At 29.7% G+C, this 17011-nt stretch overlaps 3 long non-coding RNA genes across 9 annotated transcripts; 1 reads left to right on the top strand and 2 right to left on the bottom strand.

Moving 5' to 3' along the window:
• LOC141448472 (uncharacterized) lies at window positions 1-13139 on the bottom strand. Of its 7 annotated transcripts, none has more exons than XR_012455073.1 (9): window positions 12638-13139; window positions 10084-10376; window positions 7169-7296; window positions 6381-6524; window positions 5288-5377; window positions 4488-4807; window positions 2476-2730; window positions 1447-1565; window positions 1-37 (listed from the first exon to the last, which is right to left on the bottom strand). It is a non-coding gene; the product is annotated as an uncharacterized lncRNA (long non-coding RNA). The 7 variants fall into 7 exon arrangements; XR_012455072.1 differs by lacking the exon at window positions 12638-13139 and adding an exon at window positions 10453-11939; XR_012455074.1 differs by lacking the exon at window positions 10084-10376 and having other exon boundaries at window positions 12638-12656.
• On the top strand, window positions 7-8028 carry LOC141448476 (uncharacterized). The gene is made up of 2 exons (XR_012455083.1): window positions 7-514; window positions 595-8028. It is a non-coding gene; the product is annotated as an uncharacterized lncRNA (long non-coding RNA).
• A 157-nt stretch (window positions 13140-13296) lies between the features above and the next one.
• On the bottom strand, window positions 13297-16049 carry LOC141448473 (uncharacterized). The gene is made up of 3 exons (XR_012455077.1): window positions 15749-16049; window positions 14295-14401; window positions 13297-13538 (listed from the first exon to the last, which is right to left on the bottom strand). It is a non-coding gene; the product is annotated as an uncharacterized lncRNA (long non-coding RNA).
• Window positions 16050-17011: the final 962 nt, after the last annotated feature.

The following is a 17011-nucleotide window of genomic DNA, read 5'->3' as shown; positions in this document are numbered from 1 at the left end:
AGTAGCCATCAACACGAGCACCTTTAAAACCAGCAGGCTGAAATAATGTCATATTTCAAATAACTAATGATTATATATAAATTTTGTTAACTTCTTGAACTGTAGAACGTATTATAATTATTTAATCTTAAATAAAAATATATATTTCCAAAGATCTTAATTAAGTCTGTTTTCTTCTCCTTTCCCTTAATTTACAGTAACCTAACCTATAGTACCCCAAGTTATCCCAACATTGTGAATTTTTTTATATCAGCTGATTCTCATAATCGATGGTAAAAAAATAAATGCATTTACCATATTAAATCTACAATAATTGAATCAGTATCAGCTAAATTAAAAACATTCAAGCATACTGGACATAGAAAATGAGTTATGTATACAATTAACAGCATTTATCCTGATGAGAAATACATTTACATAAGATAGAAACTATTAAAAAATAGTTGATATCGTTAGCGTAGGTAAGAAAAGAAGTTCAGAGAATATAGAAAACAACACCGTTAATGAACAAAAAGTAAGAAATGGTCCAATGAACCAGAGTAACGCCCGAAACTGCTTCATTACAGCAATAACTGTTTAAAGTATTTGTTTTAGAATCGTTCTATTCATTAGAAAATCGAAAATTCAGTTTGGAAGGTTTGTGTTACACCTATAATGTCTTGGCTTATGAACAATTAAGCTGACTTAATGAAATGCATTAGAGATGTTGTCGATAAGATAAACGACAGAACTTAATCTTAATCAAGCATAAAGTAAGTAATTTTCAAACAACACGATAATAATAGTTGATCGACCCGCAAAACTACCACACTGAAGTTTTAAATAAATTAGAGGTGGATCTAATTTTGGTGCACAATTTACATTATATACATCAAGAAAGAAAGAAATCATTTCAAGATTGATAAACCCTATATTATTTCTAAAGTATACTAATTCCGTATTCTAAAAGATCTATCCAAGTTTTCACAAAGATTGTTTCAATTATAACACATGTATCTTTTTTAAGAAAATGTATGTTAGATTAAAATATATTTTTACTGCAGCTGGTCGATCTCTGACCAAACAATTTACTAATCTAACCACTGTATAAAGTTCTCTGTCAAACCATTGCAGAGCTTAAATTATATACTTTCAACTGTTAATAGCATTCAAACGTATTGTACTGATAAATTGTTCTGTAAGTAGATCAGATGATATAACCATTAATAAAATTATAGATATTAGTTATTAAGATTACTTTTTCCGTTTCAAACTTCTATTTTGAGACTAAAAAGATGAAGGAAAACTACTTTGTGCATGCAAATAATTACTTAATACTGTATTAATATTCCTGTCCAATATGCAACAGGTTGTTCATCAGTCAGTGTATGCTTTAAAATAAAATTATATGATTTAAAAATTTTACTTCCTAACAGTAAATATAAGAAATAAAACAAATAAACTTACATGAACCTATCAGCATACAAGTGTTGAATACAGGCCTTAATCTGCCAACGTGTAAGCATCATAATATTGAAAATTACAAGAGCTGCCAGCGAATTGCGAAGTCCAAGGTTTGTGATTTCCTGCAACAAAAAAAGAAGAAGATATTTGAAAAATTAGATATGTTACTACAAACATGCAGAATGAATGCCAGATTTTAATAATCTTCTATCATAGATAAAGTGGATGAAGATTATCTCTACTTTGGCCAAAGATCTTTTAAATGACATTGCAGAAGTTTATCAAATAAAGAGGAAATAACAATAAATAGTTTAATATTGCATTTTAAAAAAATAAAAATAACTAAACGCTCAGGATATATCCGCTAACAATTAACCCTTAACTTCTTATCAACCAATTTAACCCTATCTTCTGATTGTCTTTATTTTTCCAAAATTGTAAAACATGCGAATTGAAGATTTTAATTTTAATGTTCCTATGTCTTTAATTGTAAAGGTTAATGTTTTAGCAAGAAGCTTCTTATGCTAACAAAAAAATTAGATTAAACACTACATGCTACTGAGGTATCTGATGCAACCAATTATTACAAAAAAAAAACTTATTTATAAGAAATATTTTAGTAGACTTACTATTTCATTGAAATACAATCACTTCTTGTCCTGCCTGCACTTGTTGTTCCACTATTAAGTTGCAATGAAGAGCACAGAGTTCCACCGAACTGAACACCTCAAGTTACTTTGACCATTTGGTAAGTTACAGCACAACAGCTGATAATGACCCTACCATATTGGCAAGGAACTTTAGTATCAGCTGATGAATCTTTTACCATGACAACGGGATATTATTCATTGATTAGTGGGAATCATTGAAATGGTACAAATTGATTAGCGTAGAATTTGAGAGTGAAATTATCAAATTTATGATTTGAAAATACTAACAGATTTTAATTTATTTATTAAAAGACCAGCGACGGTAGTGCAACCTTAAAAAAATAAAAAACATTTACTAGAAAAACAGTGCAAAGAGTCTTACCTGGGCAACAAAGATTCCTAATGATCAATAATACATATTCCTAATGGCTGATAATCGGTGTGCAAAAAAGTAGTAGTTCTTTTTCGTGCTACTCGGTTTAAAGCTGCTTGTACAATCAACTCGTTAATTGAATCCAAAGCCGGTGTTGCTTCGTCTCGGAATTTTCGGATTTCTAACCAAAGCTCGTGCAGTTGGCATTCTTTGTTATGCCCTCCAGCTGAAGTACCTTCAGCTCCGACGAGTACTTTTGAATACCTGAAAAACGAAGCAATATTCACAGATTATTAGAAGATTAATTCTAGTAATGAAAATCTTAAAGAATCTATTTCAGGATTTAGTCTGGGTACAGATATCAATCATGCCACTTTTAACTTTCCTCTTTTTTTGGTTAATGAAATTAGTTCTATTAGAAAAGAATTAAATATGGGAAAATCAACTAAAAGGGTTAAAATCTCATATGAATTAATAAAGTTTTTAACGGTATCATTAGTTGCAGTATTAACAGAGATACTTAAAAAGATAGCAATGGCGAAAGAAATACCTAGATAATGGAAGAAATTCCAAGATTAACAAAGTGTATCTCGCTACATAGATCAAGAAATAGAGAAAGACAATTCTTGAGACGGAAGGATGATCTGAATAAAGTTTTAGGGGCTTTTGTTTTCTTTTAGTGTCCAAGAAATCACTTAAAGAATTATTTATTTATTTACGTTAAGCTAATTCTGTTCGTTTAGTACTTGGTTCCTTTGCAACTAAATATTTGAATTAATTTTTCTTTTGGTGTACACTTTATAATTTCTGATATTTTTATTTTATATAAAATCTTTTATTCTTTTTTCAACAGGAATATCATAATGAAACGGTAAACAAAACAACACCACACAGGAATGCAAAAAAAAGTCTGTGAACAACCGTATATATGTGCACAAATCGAAATTTTTACTTAGATAACAAACAGAAAAACAGTTGAATATAGTTTCAAAGAACCCTATTGACTAGTAGAGATCATATCAGTCAGTTTAGTGAATAATAATCTAATTAGTATTATTTAACCACTAATATGGAAGTTCCTAGACCGATTCGTGAACTTATTGTTTAGTTGCAAAATAAAAGAAAAAGTATTCGTGAAATAGGCAAGATAGTTTAAAAAAAAAACTCAACGGAGCACAATATAATAAATCAGTACGAAAAATTCGGAAGTGTGACTAGTAGGGCACGCAGTGGACAGCCATCAAAACTTAATTCCGTTCATAAACGAGAAATTTTGAAGACTGTTAGTGAAAAACCCAAGACAAGTGCTCAAAAAAATAATAAGATACAATTTAAGAGAAAATTCAAGATCCAAAAGGGTCGCAGTGGCGTAGGCCTTGAGGCCGCCCTAGTCTAATCTAAGTGAAGTTCAATAAAACATGGGTTGGATAGAACGTTTGTTTTCCAACAAGAAAACGACCCGAAACATACCGCAATTAAAACTTGGGAATGGCTTTTATATAATACAACCCGGCGCCTAAACACACTTCTACAATCTCCAGATCATAACCCAATCGAACATTTGTGGGATGAAATCATTTGCCAAATAAATAAAAGAGAACTAAGAAACCGTGATCAAGTTCCAATACGCTATTTTAGAAGAATGGGATAAAATTTGAAGACTACATAATTAGTAGGATCGATGAAAGCTCGCTTGTTGGAAGTGGTTAGAAACAAAGAAGGTCCTACAAGTTTTTAAGATTTATATACATGTACAATGTGTAATTTAGGTAAGTGTTCACAGACTTTTTTTTTGGCTCAGTGTAAACCAAGAATACTAATTTTGAACTAGAGTGATTAAAAAGAAAACATCAAATAGGTTTAGATATAAATTTAAATACTTTTTGCAGTTTTCAAAATTAAAGAATTAACCAACACTGAACGAAGCAATCATATTTATATTTAAGTGACAATTAAATAACATGCTGTTTTCATGCAAGAATAATAAAAATATCATTAAATAATTGATAATAAAGTCTTACCTTGTTTAAAGAATATCCAAGTTCATCAGGATCTCAATAGATCACCAGTCCAATAGCACTTGTCACTTTTTAAAATAATTCACGATACTATTCACATTTAAACTGTACATCATGCGCTAAATATAATTAAAACTCAATTTATAAAATGGAATTTCACTTTGCCACGCACTAATATTCACTTTAAAAATCATATTAATAAAGAGACACCACGAACGAGTTAAAGATGGCCGACGGTAACTGACCAGGCTGATCAGCTGGTAAGTTAAGGTTATCCAAGCAGCTGATTCCAGCTGGTTTTTTTTTTTTATTTATTTTCAAATCTACCACAATAAAATGTAATTAATAAATTAAAATTTTATGAATCTTACCCAAAAAAGTTAGGTCTTCTAAAAAAGATCGTATGATTAGAATAATGGGTAAATCTTAAGAATAGCTCCCCGGAGGTGTGGCCTAATTCGAAGTGATTCTGATTCGCTGTTACTATAGAACCCGCCATATTCAAATATAAATATAAAACTATTTCTTTATTTTATATTTACACTTAAATCTAGCGGGTTATATGGTAACAGCGAATCAGAATCACTTCGAATTATTTATTTAGGATTGATATTTCTATTTAAACACCCCCTGATTTATTTATTTCTTAATGGGGGGCTTCGCCCCCCACACCCCTGATTTTTTTCTTAATGGGGGCTTCGCCCCCATACCCCCTCCTAACCTACCTAATCACCCTCAATTTTTTAATTTGTGTCACAAGATTCATTACAATAATTACACAGAACAACACAAAAGAAACTTACCTTATTCTGTGGAGTCCTTTTCCTGAGGAGGGTATACTTGTCACCTTAGTTTTAATATCACCCTAGTTTTTCCCCATGTAATGATCAAGTCTATAACAGAAAATAGCTTCTCAAAATACAAGTTTATGGCTTGTGTAACAAGACCCTAATCAAAAACTATCAAAACCCTACTACTTTGTGTCGGAAAGTACAAAAAAAATTATTTTTTTTTTTAATTGGAGATCGGAAAATGTAACAAATAACAACAGCTTGGACAAGGAAACTCAAGTACGGTGTACATTAGTTTTCACTGATAAAATCTTTCAAATATAACTAACTCTTGCGTTTAATTGATTACTTTCATTGCATTTAGCACACACAATTAAACTGCTATCGAGGACAGACAAAAAAAGAAAAGATTGAACTTTTAGTCTGAAAGCCACTATAAGTTTAGCTTTTAGATGAATAAGATCACATCCTACATTTTCATTTGTAAGGCCTACTCTTAGAACTTAGAAATTTAAACACATTCACTCAGAACAAACCAAATAAAACAAGCTTACTGATCCAGATATTAACAACGGTCCCAACTAACAAGTTGGACGTTTATGTGTTTTTATAAATTGTGTACATATTAAAACTATGAGTGCAAGGTTTGGAGATTTAGTTTTATACAAGCTTAACCATTTTGAATCCTATATAACCATTATGTTTTTTGTGAAGTTCGTTTTATTTTTCTGCTCAAAAGAAACATTGATAATGCTCAAATTCTAATATCAACATAGCATTCTTTCTAAGCTGAAAACTGTCCCCATTCGCATGAGCGCGAGTATTGCAATAATCACTTACTTCAACAATTTACCTTTAAATTACAGATCCTAAAGTATTAAATTTGAATCAAATCACAGAACACATTAAAAGCATTGTTTTAATGGTATGGTTCAGAAACATAGAATATGTTAAAGAATGTTTATGACCTAATAATTCACTTCAGTAAACCAATTTTAATACTAAAAAACCCTAACTGTCGTGGAAACATGTCAATTTCATAAACACATCTGATCACATCAACACGTAATTAAAAGTAAAAGTATACACAAAAAATGTTGCTTACCTGCAAGAAGTCCTTAACACAGTAACGATGCAAAAACAAGTTTTTTAATTTCCTAGGAAGTTATCGCTAAATGCAAATAGATAATACAATCTATTAGGTATGTAAAGTTCTCATTGGCTTAGTGACTGCAGCATCAACTTAAAGCTATCATAAATAAAAAATCATCAAATTAGGAGGTAAACAGTGAATTTTAAACATGGGACATATTTTTAGAGGAAAACTTCTTTTTAAAATACTGACGATATAAAATGTTTATCAACTTGGGTGAAGAACATTTAAAGAATAAATCAAATTATTACTGTGGCTACATGATAAAGAGTATATTTGGACGAAACCATATAATCTTTTTACCTCACTGACTTACCAGACAGTTGTTTTGTTTGGAGGTTATTTAATGTTTATTTTAATAGTGTCAAAGTGAATGTTCCTGCTACCTAGCGGTAATCACTGAAACTAGTTCCTATATAATTACATTTTTTAGTTCAAGCTACTGCCGCTAGATAGCATTGGCATGACCTTAATACGTCTTTTTTTCTTTCCATTTTAAAGTAACAATAGAACGTTCCAAGTTGGTTGCCCACTTTCTTTAATTTAAATGTAAGGACTTGAATTTCTGATTTAAATAGAGCAAATACCAAAATAATATATTTATAAATTACACTCTCTTCACAAGATATGTATAATAGAACCAACCAATATTGGTACAACAAGCGAGGAAAATCCTTTCTGTATTGATAATTCACTATTTACAAGCTAAAATTTCCATAAGTAAATCAATAAAAACTAACGATTTTTATAAGAAGTTGAAGATATGGAGTAAAAGGTTGTCAACAAATCTAGGTTGTTCCTCAGCCATGCTCATCCATTGTATCCATCAATCAACAGTAAGACTTCAATCTTCTGCAATTACTTTATGCTAATATGAAAATACATTGAAGTATTACTTGTAGCTTTAATTTATGTAGTTTTTTTTTTAGTTATAAGAAGCATTGAGGATTAAAATGGGGCTGTCAATCACTGGTCCTTGAAACGGCAATCTGCCCAGTAATTGACATGTATGTCAATTACTAGTCCTACAGCTTTTTTGTTTGAGACCAGTGATTGACTTCCTGGGAAAATGGTAAGATAGGTTGATAAATTTTATTATAATTAAAAATTCAATCATTGTAAAATAAAATCATTGATAAAAATCGGCAAAATAAATAGTAAAACTTCCAACAAAATATGTTTAAATTAATGAATTAGCAAATGTACGCCTTATTTCAAGAGGGCATGCAGAATGATTATTCTGTAGAGAACAACAATGTATGAACAACAAACTGGAATAATCGTGATCGCCGAACAGCTTCACGAGGCCTACGTGACTAATAAAAACGACGCCCACTTATCGGAGTTGGAAAATCTCTCATTCTCCCTCAGTTTTGGGTCCTAGCCACATGACAAAGAAGAAAGGGAGGAAATGGCTGAACCATAGAATTCCATCAAAGGAAACGGCCAGGGGAAAAATGAAGCTCCCTCAAGAGAAGTACCAGGTGCGAAATCAAACATACGTGGAGAGTTGGTGACTTTGTGATGTTACACAATAATAACATAAAAAAGATTGTAAGATCTATTGTATTTACCAATTGACAGACATGTTGACCGAAGACGAATATATAGCATCCCATAGGCTAAATAGGCTAAACTGTATTAAAAAAAAATGAAATCGGTATGAAAACCATTTTTAATCCCCAAAGTCGTGAAGGTTGGATCGCCCTGTACTACTTTATGGAGAACGTTACCAATTTAATAAAACCGTTAATTCGTGAGGTTTTCAAATGGCTTGTGATTTCAAGTGGCTAATTATCAATTACATAAGATATATTATGATGTTCATTTCCTATGTATTCCGAAAGAATATTTTGTTTTTTCATTCATTTTTTCTTTTATGGTGTGCCTATTTTAATAACACATATTTTTGTCAATTGGTTACCTAGTTATGTGAATATCAGTGGTTTATTTGTAGGTATGTGTATTTTAATACCTATCCTTTCCAAGTTAAAGAGTCAATAACAGATATATATTTTTTAATCTAGTTTTTTTTTTTCATTGACGTTTCATTTATTTATTACTGTTATAAGTGCGAATGCTTACAACCTGTGGCGGGACGCGAGGAACGTGCACACAATGTATAATATACATGTGCCCAAGAGGTAACTCAGTAATAATAAACAATAAAATACTGAATAGATGCAGAAAGTAAGAATGAATTACATTCAGATAGTTTGGTTTCGAAGCAAATGACACTGGCAGCACAGATTGTGGAAAATATTAGCGAAGCGCTCCAAAAGAAGGGAAGCGTAGGAGAAATTTGGTTCACTAGAAAGCACCAACAACTCGAACACAAAGTCGCGTAGTTGCGATCGGTAGCAGCGTTATAGGCGGAATGAATAAAACAAGGATGTGACCACATAGTCTAATCGGAAGTAGAGTTTGGTAAAGTGAGAACCAAAAAAGTTCCCAAAAAAAAAGGTTTAAGTAACAAAATATTTAGCGGAAACTTGAAAGGATAAGAGAGCGGAAGGGTTGAGAGAAAGAGATAAAAGCGAGCCGACAGACATTGTGTACGATCTAACAAGCATGTTAGCTAATATCGCCTTGGTACTATTGAAAGAAAGGGCTGTTCTTCAAATTAACTGTCTTGGTTTAGATTTAATTAAAACTGTCCGGTAGGACAGTTGTGTAAGGGTTGATCGTCAAAAACTGCATGAAAAAGAGTAACGATGAAAAAATATTAGATTATTTAGGTTTGCCTATTTAAGAACTGATTGTAATTAATTATGAATAAGACTGATTTTTGTTATAAATCCAATTGAAAAAGTGATTTAAGTGATTTATTTAGATTTAAAAGTGATTTTGAATGCATACCTTATGTCATTTCATGAATATATTTGTATGTCAATTACTGGTCCCACTCCATGTCAAACACTAGTTCCACCGAAAATTCGGTATGTCAATTACTGGGTCATTGACATACTAACAAATAAAGTCATTTTTGGTTGACATAAAGATCGAATTTACTGCATTTAAAATATTAATAAAATAAAGTACATCCTACTGGAGCGGTACAATTTTACAACCTACACCTGGAGCCAAAATAACGGAAGTTATTCTATCTTAAACTCGAATTTTTTCTTAAGCAGTCAATTACTGGTCCCTTCACCCTAAGTACCTCACGATTTCTGTCAATGTAGAGATTACTCCATACCAGCTGCTTTAGCAGTCTTTTATTTATTACAGAGACTTTTTGGTTTGTATCAATTTTTTAAGAGAAAGATTTCAATAAATGCTCTAGATCATAATAATATAAAGAAAGTACGTTGTTTACAGAAAATCGTAAATGCTGTTCAAGAGAACATACGAAAAATCAGATTCAGTACATTTGTTGTTAGATTGACAAGATTTTCGCCAAAAGGAGCCACTAAACTAAATAAACTTTAATTTTCCATTATTGATTTTCATCACACACGAAACTTGGCGATTAGTAAAAACATTTATGGAAAACAAATATATCCGTTGAAAACTGCATAACATTCTACTTGATCGTAATACCTTGTAATTATTATGGGGTAAGAAAAAGTAATGGAATTGTAATGAGTGCTTGGTGGATATTAAAGTAAAAGTGAAAAATTAAAGGGTCAAGCGACAAAGATAAGATAAATACCTTATGAAGCCGGTACAAAAGGAAAGGCCTTGTTCACACACTTGCTCCAGCAAGTACTTCTCATTCTACTCCTGCTTGTAGGCACTACTACCCTCTTCAATCTTGTTACAAAATAGTCAAAAACCATTACCAGCTAAATACAGAGCTAGTAACCCTCATCAGTTCTATCAACGAAGCCATTTGATTTTTCATCGTGTATAAATACCGAAGTTATATTTAACAACTTTTTTTTTTCAAGTCCTAAACTTTATGATATATCCACTTTGTCATCTTGTTATTTTTTCTTCCACTGGCTATATTATAGGAAATACAACAATAACAAAAACATGAAACGATTCTCCCAAATAACATAAACAATTGTATACGTACATATATAGGTTACTTAATATCATTAAATAAGGTTCCTTTTTATTAAATCTATATCTGTTGATTCAATGACTCCTCAATCATACTGTTAATGTAATATAAGTAGTCAATTTCATGTACAGATCTAACTCGTTCTACAAGCGAATTAAACTTATCGTACTCATCTTCCTCGTCTTAGATTCTTGACTTATGGTTTTCGTTACTTTACTTCGATATAGAACTAACACTTCTCGAACTTTACTTTTTACAGGTGTTCCTAAAGGCTAAAGAATTTACTAATCTGATGAGGATCAGTTCACGTACAATAATATATGTAATTTTGTTAGTAGTATGTATATATCCCTTATCCGTTTGGGTCTTTCAACCATCTAAGAGGTAGAATAACCAGATAAGGTAGGGATTTCGACTTTAATAGTGCCGCACTACACTTACCAACTGAGCAGACTGTTTAAGAGAGGTTACGTGCTGTTATCCAAAATATTAACGAATTGTCAAACATTTGTAAAAATTATGAATTAAATTAATTGAAATCTAGTACATGTTTAAAGGATTTTTTTTTTTTTTAATACTAAGGGAGTAATAATTATTTTAAAACTGAATAGTTGGAAATGTATTTTATACGAGGTAGGCGCGACAATTTAAGTTTAAAACACAGACTTTTGCATTTTCACTGCGAAATAAGTATTGGAATGTTAATATAGGGTAGCCCAAATTCGAAGTTACAATAATTGTAAAATTAATGGAAAAATAAGTAATTCTGGCCTAGTTTGACTAAAATGATTAAGGTTTCTGCTTTATACTATTGATAACTAAGGATGTTGCGATTGCAGACATTATGGAAAAATGTTTTTCTTAATTATTTTGCTACCTTTCTCATTCTATTTTTTAGAACTAGAAAATAATTTTTTAATTATCCCTCCATTTTTCAGATGTAACTTCAAATTTTGGGCTACCCTGTGCCTACATTCCATCTCTGGCATATTTATTAATCCACTGGAACTGAAATCTTAATCTTTCCAGTGAATTTAGGCGAGAATCCTTTTCTTTTTTTAAAATTCATATGACACTTGTTACTCAGAATTCATACAACGCTCTGTATACATATCAATCACCTCTGGCTTATTTTGTAATTTACTATAATTTAAAATCTCTATCTTTCCGGTTAACTAGACGAAAATTTCTCATTTTACTTTTATTTTGCAATCGAAACTTCAGATTCATATACACCGCTTGTACAATCAACTTCACGCTTGAATTTATAATTTCTATTACAAAGCAATTGGAAAAATAAGTAATTGTTGTCTAGTTTTTTAAAAAAATATTTCATTTCAGCTTCAGTGCATTAATAACTAAGGCAAAAATACATTATACAAACAGGGAAAACCGAATTTAAAGTTACGATGGCAAAATTAATAAAAACAAAAAAAATCTCGCCTCTGTAAAGATTTTATTTAACTTATTGTTAAAAAGTGTACAAATTATTTTTAAATAATAAAAAAATTGTTAATTAATAATATTGTATTTATTTTTCCTTTTAATCTCTTAAATAATAAGTAATGAAAAAAATACAAAAAAGAAAACATGAAAAAAAAACAGTTAAAAAAGGCCTCCAAAGTCTAGAAAGAGAAATCTAATCGTTAAAATAGTGATTGTTCTGCTACCTAGGAGTGACAGTACAAACTGCAGTGCATTTGTTATTAACTCCATTGTTTTTATTAATTATTATGTAGCTCAAGCATTTTTTAATTAGAAAATATTATATAGTTAGACGGCATTATAAATGTGTTATTTATTGATACCGGAAGTAAGCTGAAATAAATTGTTTTATGCTGAGGAAAATGCATAAAATGTTTCTTGCTTGTCGATGGTGCAATAGTACTGCCAGACTATATAGGTAAGTAATTTTTGCTGGGCGGGAGGGTGCGGCATTTAGATTTTATCATAATTTGTTGACAGACTAATGCATGGTACCTATTTAATATTTGATGTTTAGAATATTTTTTTTATAATTCTTATAGAAGGACTTAAATGTGCGTTTTAAATTTTATCATAATTCGTAGACAGACTTATGCATGGTACCTATTTTATATTTGATGTTTTGAATATTTTTTTTTTTATTCTTATAGAAGGACTTAAATGTATGTTTTTGATAGTGATGTTTAGACTATACAGACAAATGTTATCATACCTTTTTCTTATTTCATGATGTGAAACTACAGTAGATATGTTTAAGGAGACGAGCGACAGAGCGATCCACTCCCCACCAATGCTCAAGTCGTACTGAAGAGAAATCTTGACAATTGTATATAGTTTTAGTGCTACCTAGTGGCATATATGTAAACTAAAACTGGTTTGTATAGTTGACAAGTCCAGTAAGTGCTGATACCTTGTGGCCATTTTCGAAACTTATTTTTCTTTTTTATTTTTTTTACTTTTTCCAATCGTATTTACTTCTTGATTTTCAAAATAGATCAACCCAACATTTACAATCTAGGATTGCCTTTACTATTAACTATCAAATGCAGTAACAGCAGCCTGACAGTGAAATTAAGAGACTATTTCCACTTTTTCCTAAGGTTTTCTTTTTTATTCCTTCCACTCTTGCAGCTATTTCTAACCTTTTTTCAGGTTTTCCTTTTTATTCTTTTTTTCTTTAAATTAAACGCTTTTTAACAATAAATTTGTACAAACATCTTCAACAGTTTATTTTTATTTTTGAAAATTAATTCTTTCATTCTGTTGATTGATCGCTATCGAGTTTTTTTTGAACTTTCCTTTTCTATTTCTTTTTTTTAATGAGATGAAAAGAAGAATAAATAAGGTTCTTTTTTTTAAATTTATATTTTTTTTTTTTATACAGCAAACAAATTAAACATTTTATAAAAAACAAACAACATGCAATTTGAAGTAAAAATTCTAACATTACATTGTGAAATTAATGTGCATATTACGTACAGTAACTACATAATACTTGTTTTAAAGGTTTCTTCACAAAAATTTCCTGGGATAGATGATTTACGTATACTTCACTTGGGCTTCTATTGATGAACAGTTTTGCAGGCAGTACTCCAGTATCAGAGATATTTAATCTGAAAATACACCTTCTGTACAATCAACAATATTTACATATGTATTTAAAATAATTAGTTTTTATTGAGTGTAGCTGGAATTAAGAACCCAGAAAAAAAAAGTATAACTGATTATGTATTCATAAAAATTAAATAAATGTGAATAAATGAAAGTATAAAACATTTTTTAAAGAACCTAACCCTTTCTTTCAAAGAAAATGAAATATATTTTCAAAAAACAGACTTATTATTTATCAATAAGATTACTCTGATTAAACAATACAACAACAAACATGCTACTAATATAATCATTTTTTAATTATTTTTATTTCTTTAAACAGAAGAGAAATAGTTCTGTGATTGGAAAATATAACAGAATTTCAATCAAATTAAAACTTTTTTTCAACTACAAACACAAAAATTAATATGAATAAAGTTTTAGTTTATGTAGTATTATTCTGAACGTAGTAAATAATAGATAAGAATACTCGAAGAATAGCTCAACAGTTAGAGAATCTAGTTTAGTTTCTGTACAACACTAATGTTTATGACTTAATAAATCACTTCAGTAAACCAATTTGATCGCTAAAAAACCATAAGTTAATTAAAACGTAAATTTAAGTTCATGTACCTTCTGGATAGTTTGAATTTAGGCAAATCATTACACTTACTTAGTATCTAATCTATCACTGTATACTTTATTATTTAACTTTTGATAATACGACATAATATCTTAACTGAGAAACAACATGCTGTAAGCAGAAAACATGTACTTACTGTTGCTGTAGGAGTTAAAATGTGTTACAATGGATAAAATGTTATCAACCCAGCCATTTGTTTGAATTGAACTAGTTCAGAATTACCATTAGAATTTTGAAAGAACGCTGAGAACAAAAATAAAAATTAAATTAACTATTATTTATACAATAGTTTTCATTGTAATTTACAAATATTTAGAAAAAAAAATTTCAATAAGTTAAAATTTTAAAATTACTGGTGCGAACCTTGCAAAATCCAAGGTCCATAATTCTGGGACGTTATTAAACTTTACATTATTAAATTTCATGGAGATTATTCTCCCATTTACATGAAATAAATCTAAATATTTACATGGAAGTTCATAATTCCCAAATACATAATCGTAATTAACAATTTACTTTTACAGTAATAAAGACGACCAAAAATTATTAACATGTTACGAACTAAATCTACCTACTTATCACCATTGAAACATTTTTATGAAACAAAATAATGAAGACTAAAATCAACTTTTTAAATTACATGGGTACACTTAAAATGCATCTACTATCGATTGTCTTGAAAATATGTCAATTTCATAAACACTTCTGATCACATCAGCTCGTAATTAAAAGTAAAAGTATACACAAAAAATCCTTAACGCAGTAATGATGCAAAAACAAGTTTTTTTTAAATTTCCTAGGAAGTTATCGCTAAATGCAAATAGATAATACAATCAGTTTTCTAAGGTACGTAAAGTTCTCATTGACTTAGTTACACCAGCAAAACTTAAAACTATCAATCATAAATAAAAAACATCCAATTATGAGGTAAACAGTAAATTTTAAACATGCACATTTTTTTAGAGGAAAACTTCTTTTTAAAATACTGACGATATAAAATGTTTATCAACTTGGGTGAAGAACATTTAAAAAATAAATCAAATTATTACTGTGGCTACACGATAAAGAGTATATTTGGACGAACCCATATAATCTTTTTACCTCACTGACTTACCAGACAGTTGTTTTGTTTGGAGGTTATTTAATGTTTATTTTAATAGTGTCAAAGTGCATGTTCCTGCTACCTAGCGGTAATCACTAGAACTAGTTCCTATATAATTACATTTTTTTAGTTTAAGCTACTGCCGCTAGATAGCATTGGCATGGCCTTAATACGTCTTTTTTCCTTTCCATTTTAAAGTAAGAATAGAACATTCCAAGTTGGTTGCCCACTTTCTTTATTTTAAATGTAAGGACTTGAATTTCTGATTTAAATAGAGCAAATACCAAAATAATATATTTATAAATTCCACTCTCTTCACAAGATATGTATAATAGAACCAACCAATCTTATGAAACTATTTTAATAATTATGGGACAATAATATTGGTATGATAAGCGAGGAAAATTCTTAACAAATCTCCATAAGATGTATTGATAATTCACTATTTACAAACTAAAATTTCTATAAGTAAATCAATAAAAACTAACTGTTTTTATAAGAAGTTGAAGATGTCTAGTAAAAGGTTGTCAACAAATCTAACGTTGTTCCTCAGCCATGCTAATCCATTGTATCCATCAATCAACAGTAAGACTTCAATCTTCTGCAATTACTTTATGCTAATATGAAAATACATTGAAGGTGACAATAGATTGGCTCAAAGGTGACTTTGTACCTTAGTTCGAACTTCAAAGGTAACTTAGGAAAGTATATACAGAAAAATATATACAGAAGATATAGAAGTGTAAGAGAGTCCTATATATTGTGTAACATGCATAATACATACTATAACTACGTACTTTTTTTATTGATTCCTATCCAAATTTGTTGGTATATTCTCATTTGTCAGAAAGTTTACTTTTTTACTTGGGCTTCTATTGGGTACAGCTCTGCAGGCAGTACTCTGATATCACCAGTATTTAATCTGAAAATCAACAATATTTATTGGAATTAAAGTAATTGAAATGTTTAATGTGTTTTACATAGAATAAACATTTTTATAATAAATTCATATAATTTTACTAATATATTATTTGATTATTTTTAAAAAATAAAAATTTTCAAAAGTTAGTTAAAAATCATAATTTTACAAAGAAAACATGCAATTTTACATTAGGTAGTGAAATAAACATGCATAATATCTATCTGATACTTGTTTTTTTTATGCCTAAAAGTATGAAACAGAAAGAAACTAATTTTTTTTACTGCTAATACTTTTTACGGTTTTGAATGCAATTTTCAATTTAGACTTAATGGACGATAGAATGAAGTTGTTTAAAGGAAAGCGGTCCAACTTCTAGTATTTTAAGGAAGCAGAAGAAACAAAATTCAACTCATTAATAATAATAAAATTGAAAATTCACTTTACTTAAACATGAATTTAAACATATAAATTTATTTAATACGTAAATATGAAAATAATGAAAAATTTTCTGTGCACTAACAAAAGGGCAAGAAGGAAATGGTCGAATCAAAAGTAACTGAAAGAGATAACAATTGTGTGAATGAATAAATTACTAAAATTATAATTAACGAATTGACTGAAAAGAAAGCAAGAAAAATATTACAACGTAAGGAAACTCTCAGTATTTTTCACGTTACTGTTCAAAATGTTTGGTAACTCACATAAAAATTTGGAAATTTGCCACTTTTTAAAAAAAATTTATTTGTAAGGTTACACCAGCGCTAGACACGCTATAAGTAACAATGATAATAACTGACATCAAACTAACTAATTGAGGGGAGAAGCTACC

The sequence above is a fragment of the Rhodnius prolixus genome, unplaced genomic scaffold (genome assembly GCF_049639745.1).
Source record: "Rhodnius prolixus isolate KJV_2025 unplaced genomic scaffold, Rpr scaffold_37, whole genome shotgun sequence".
Classification (NCBI taxonomy): Eukaryota; Metazoa; Arthropoda; class Insecta; order Hemiptera; family Reduviidae; genus Rhodnius; species Rhodnius prolixus.
This window is presented reverse-complemented; position numbering and strand designations above follow the sequence as displayed.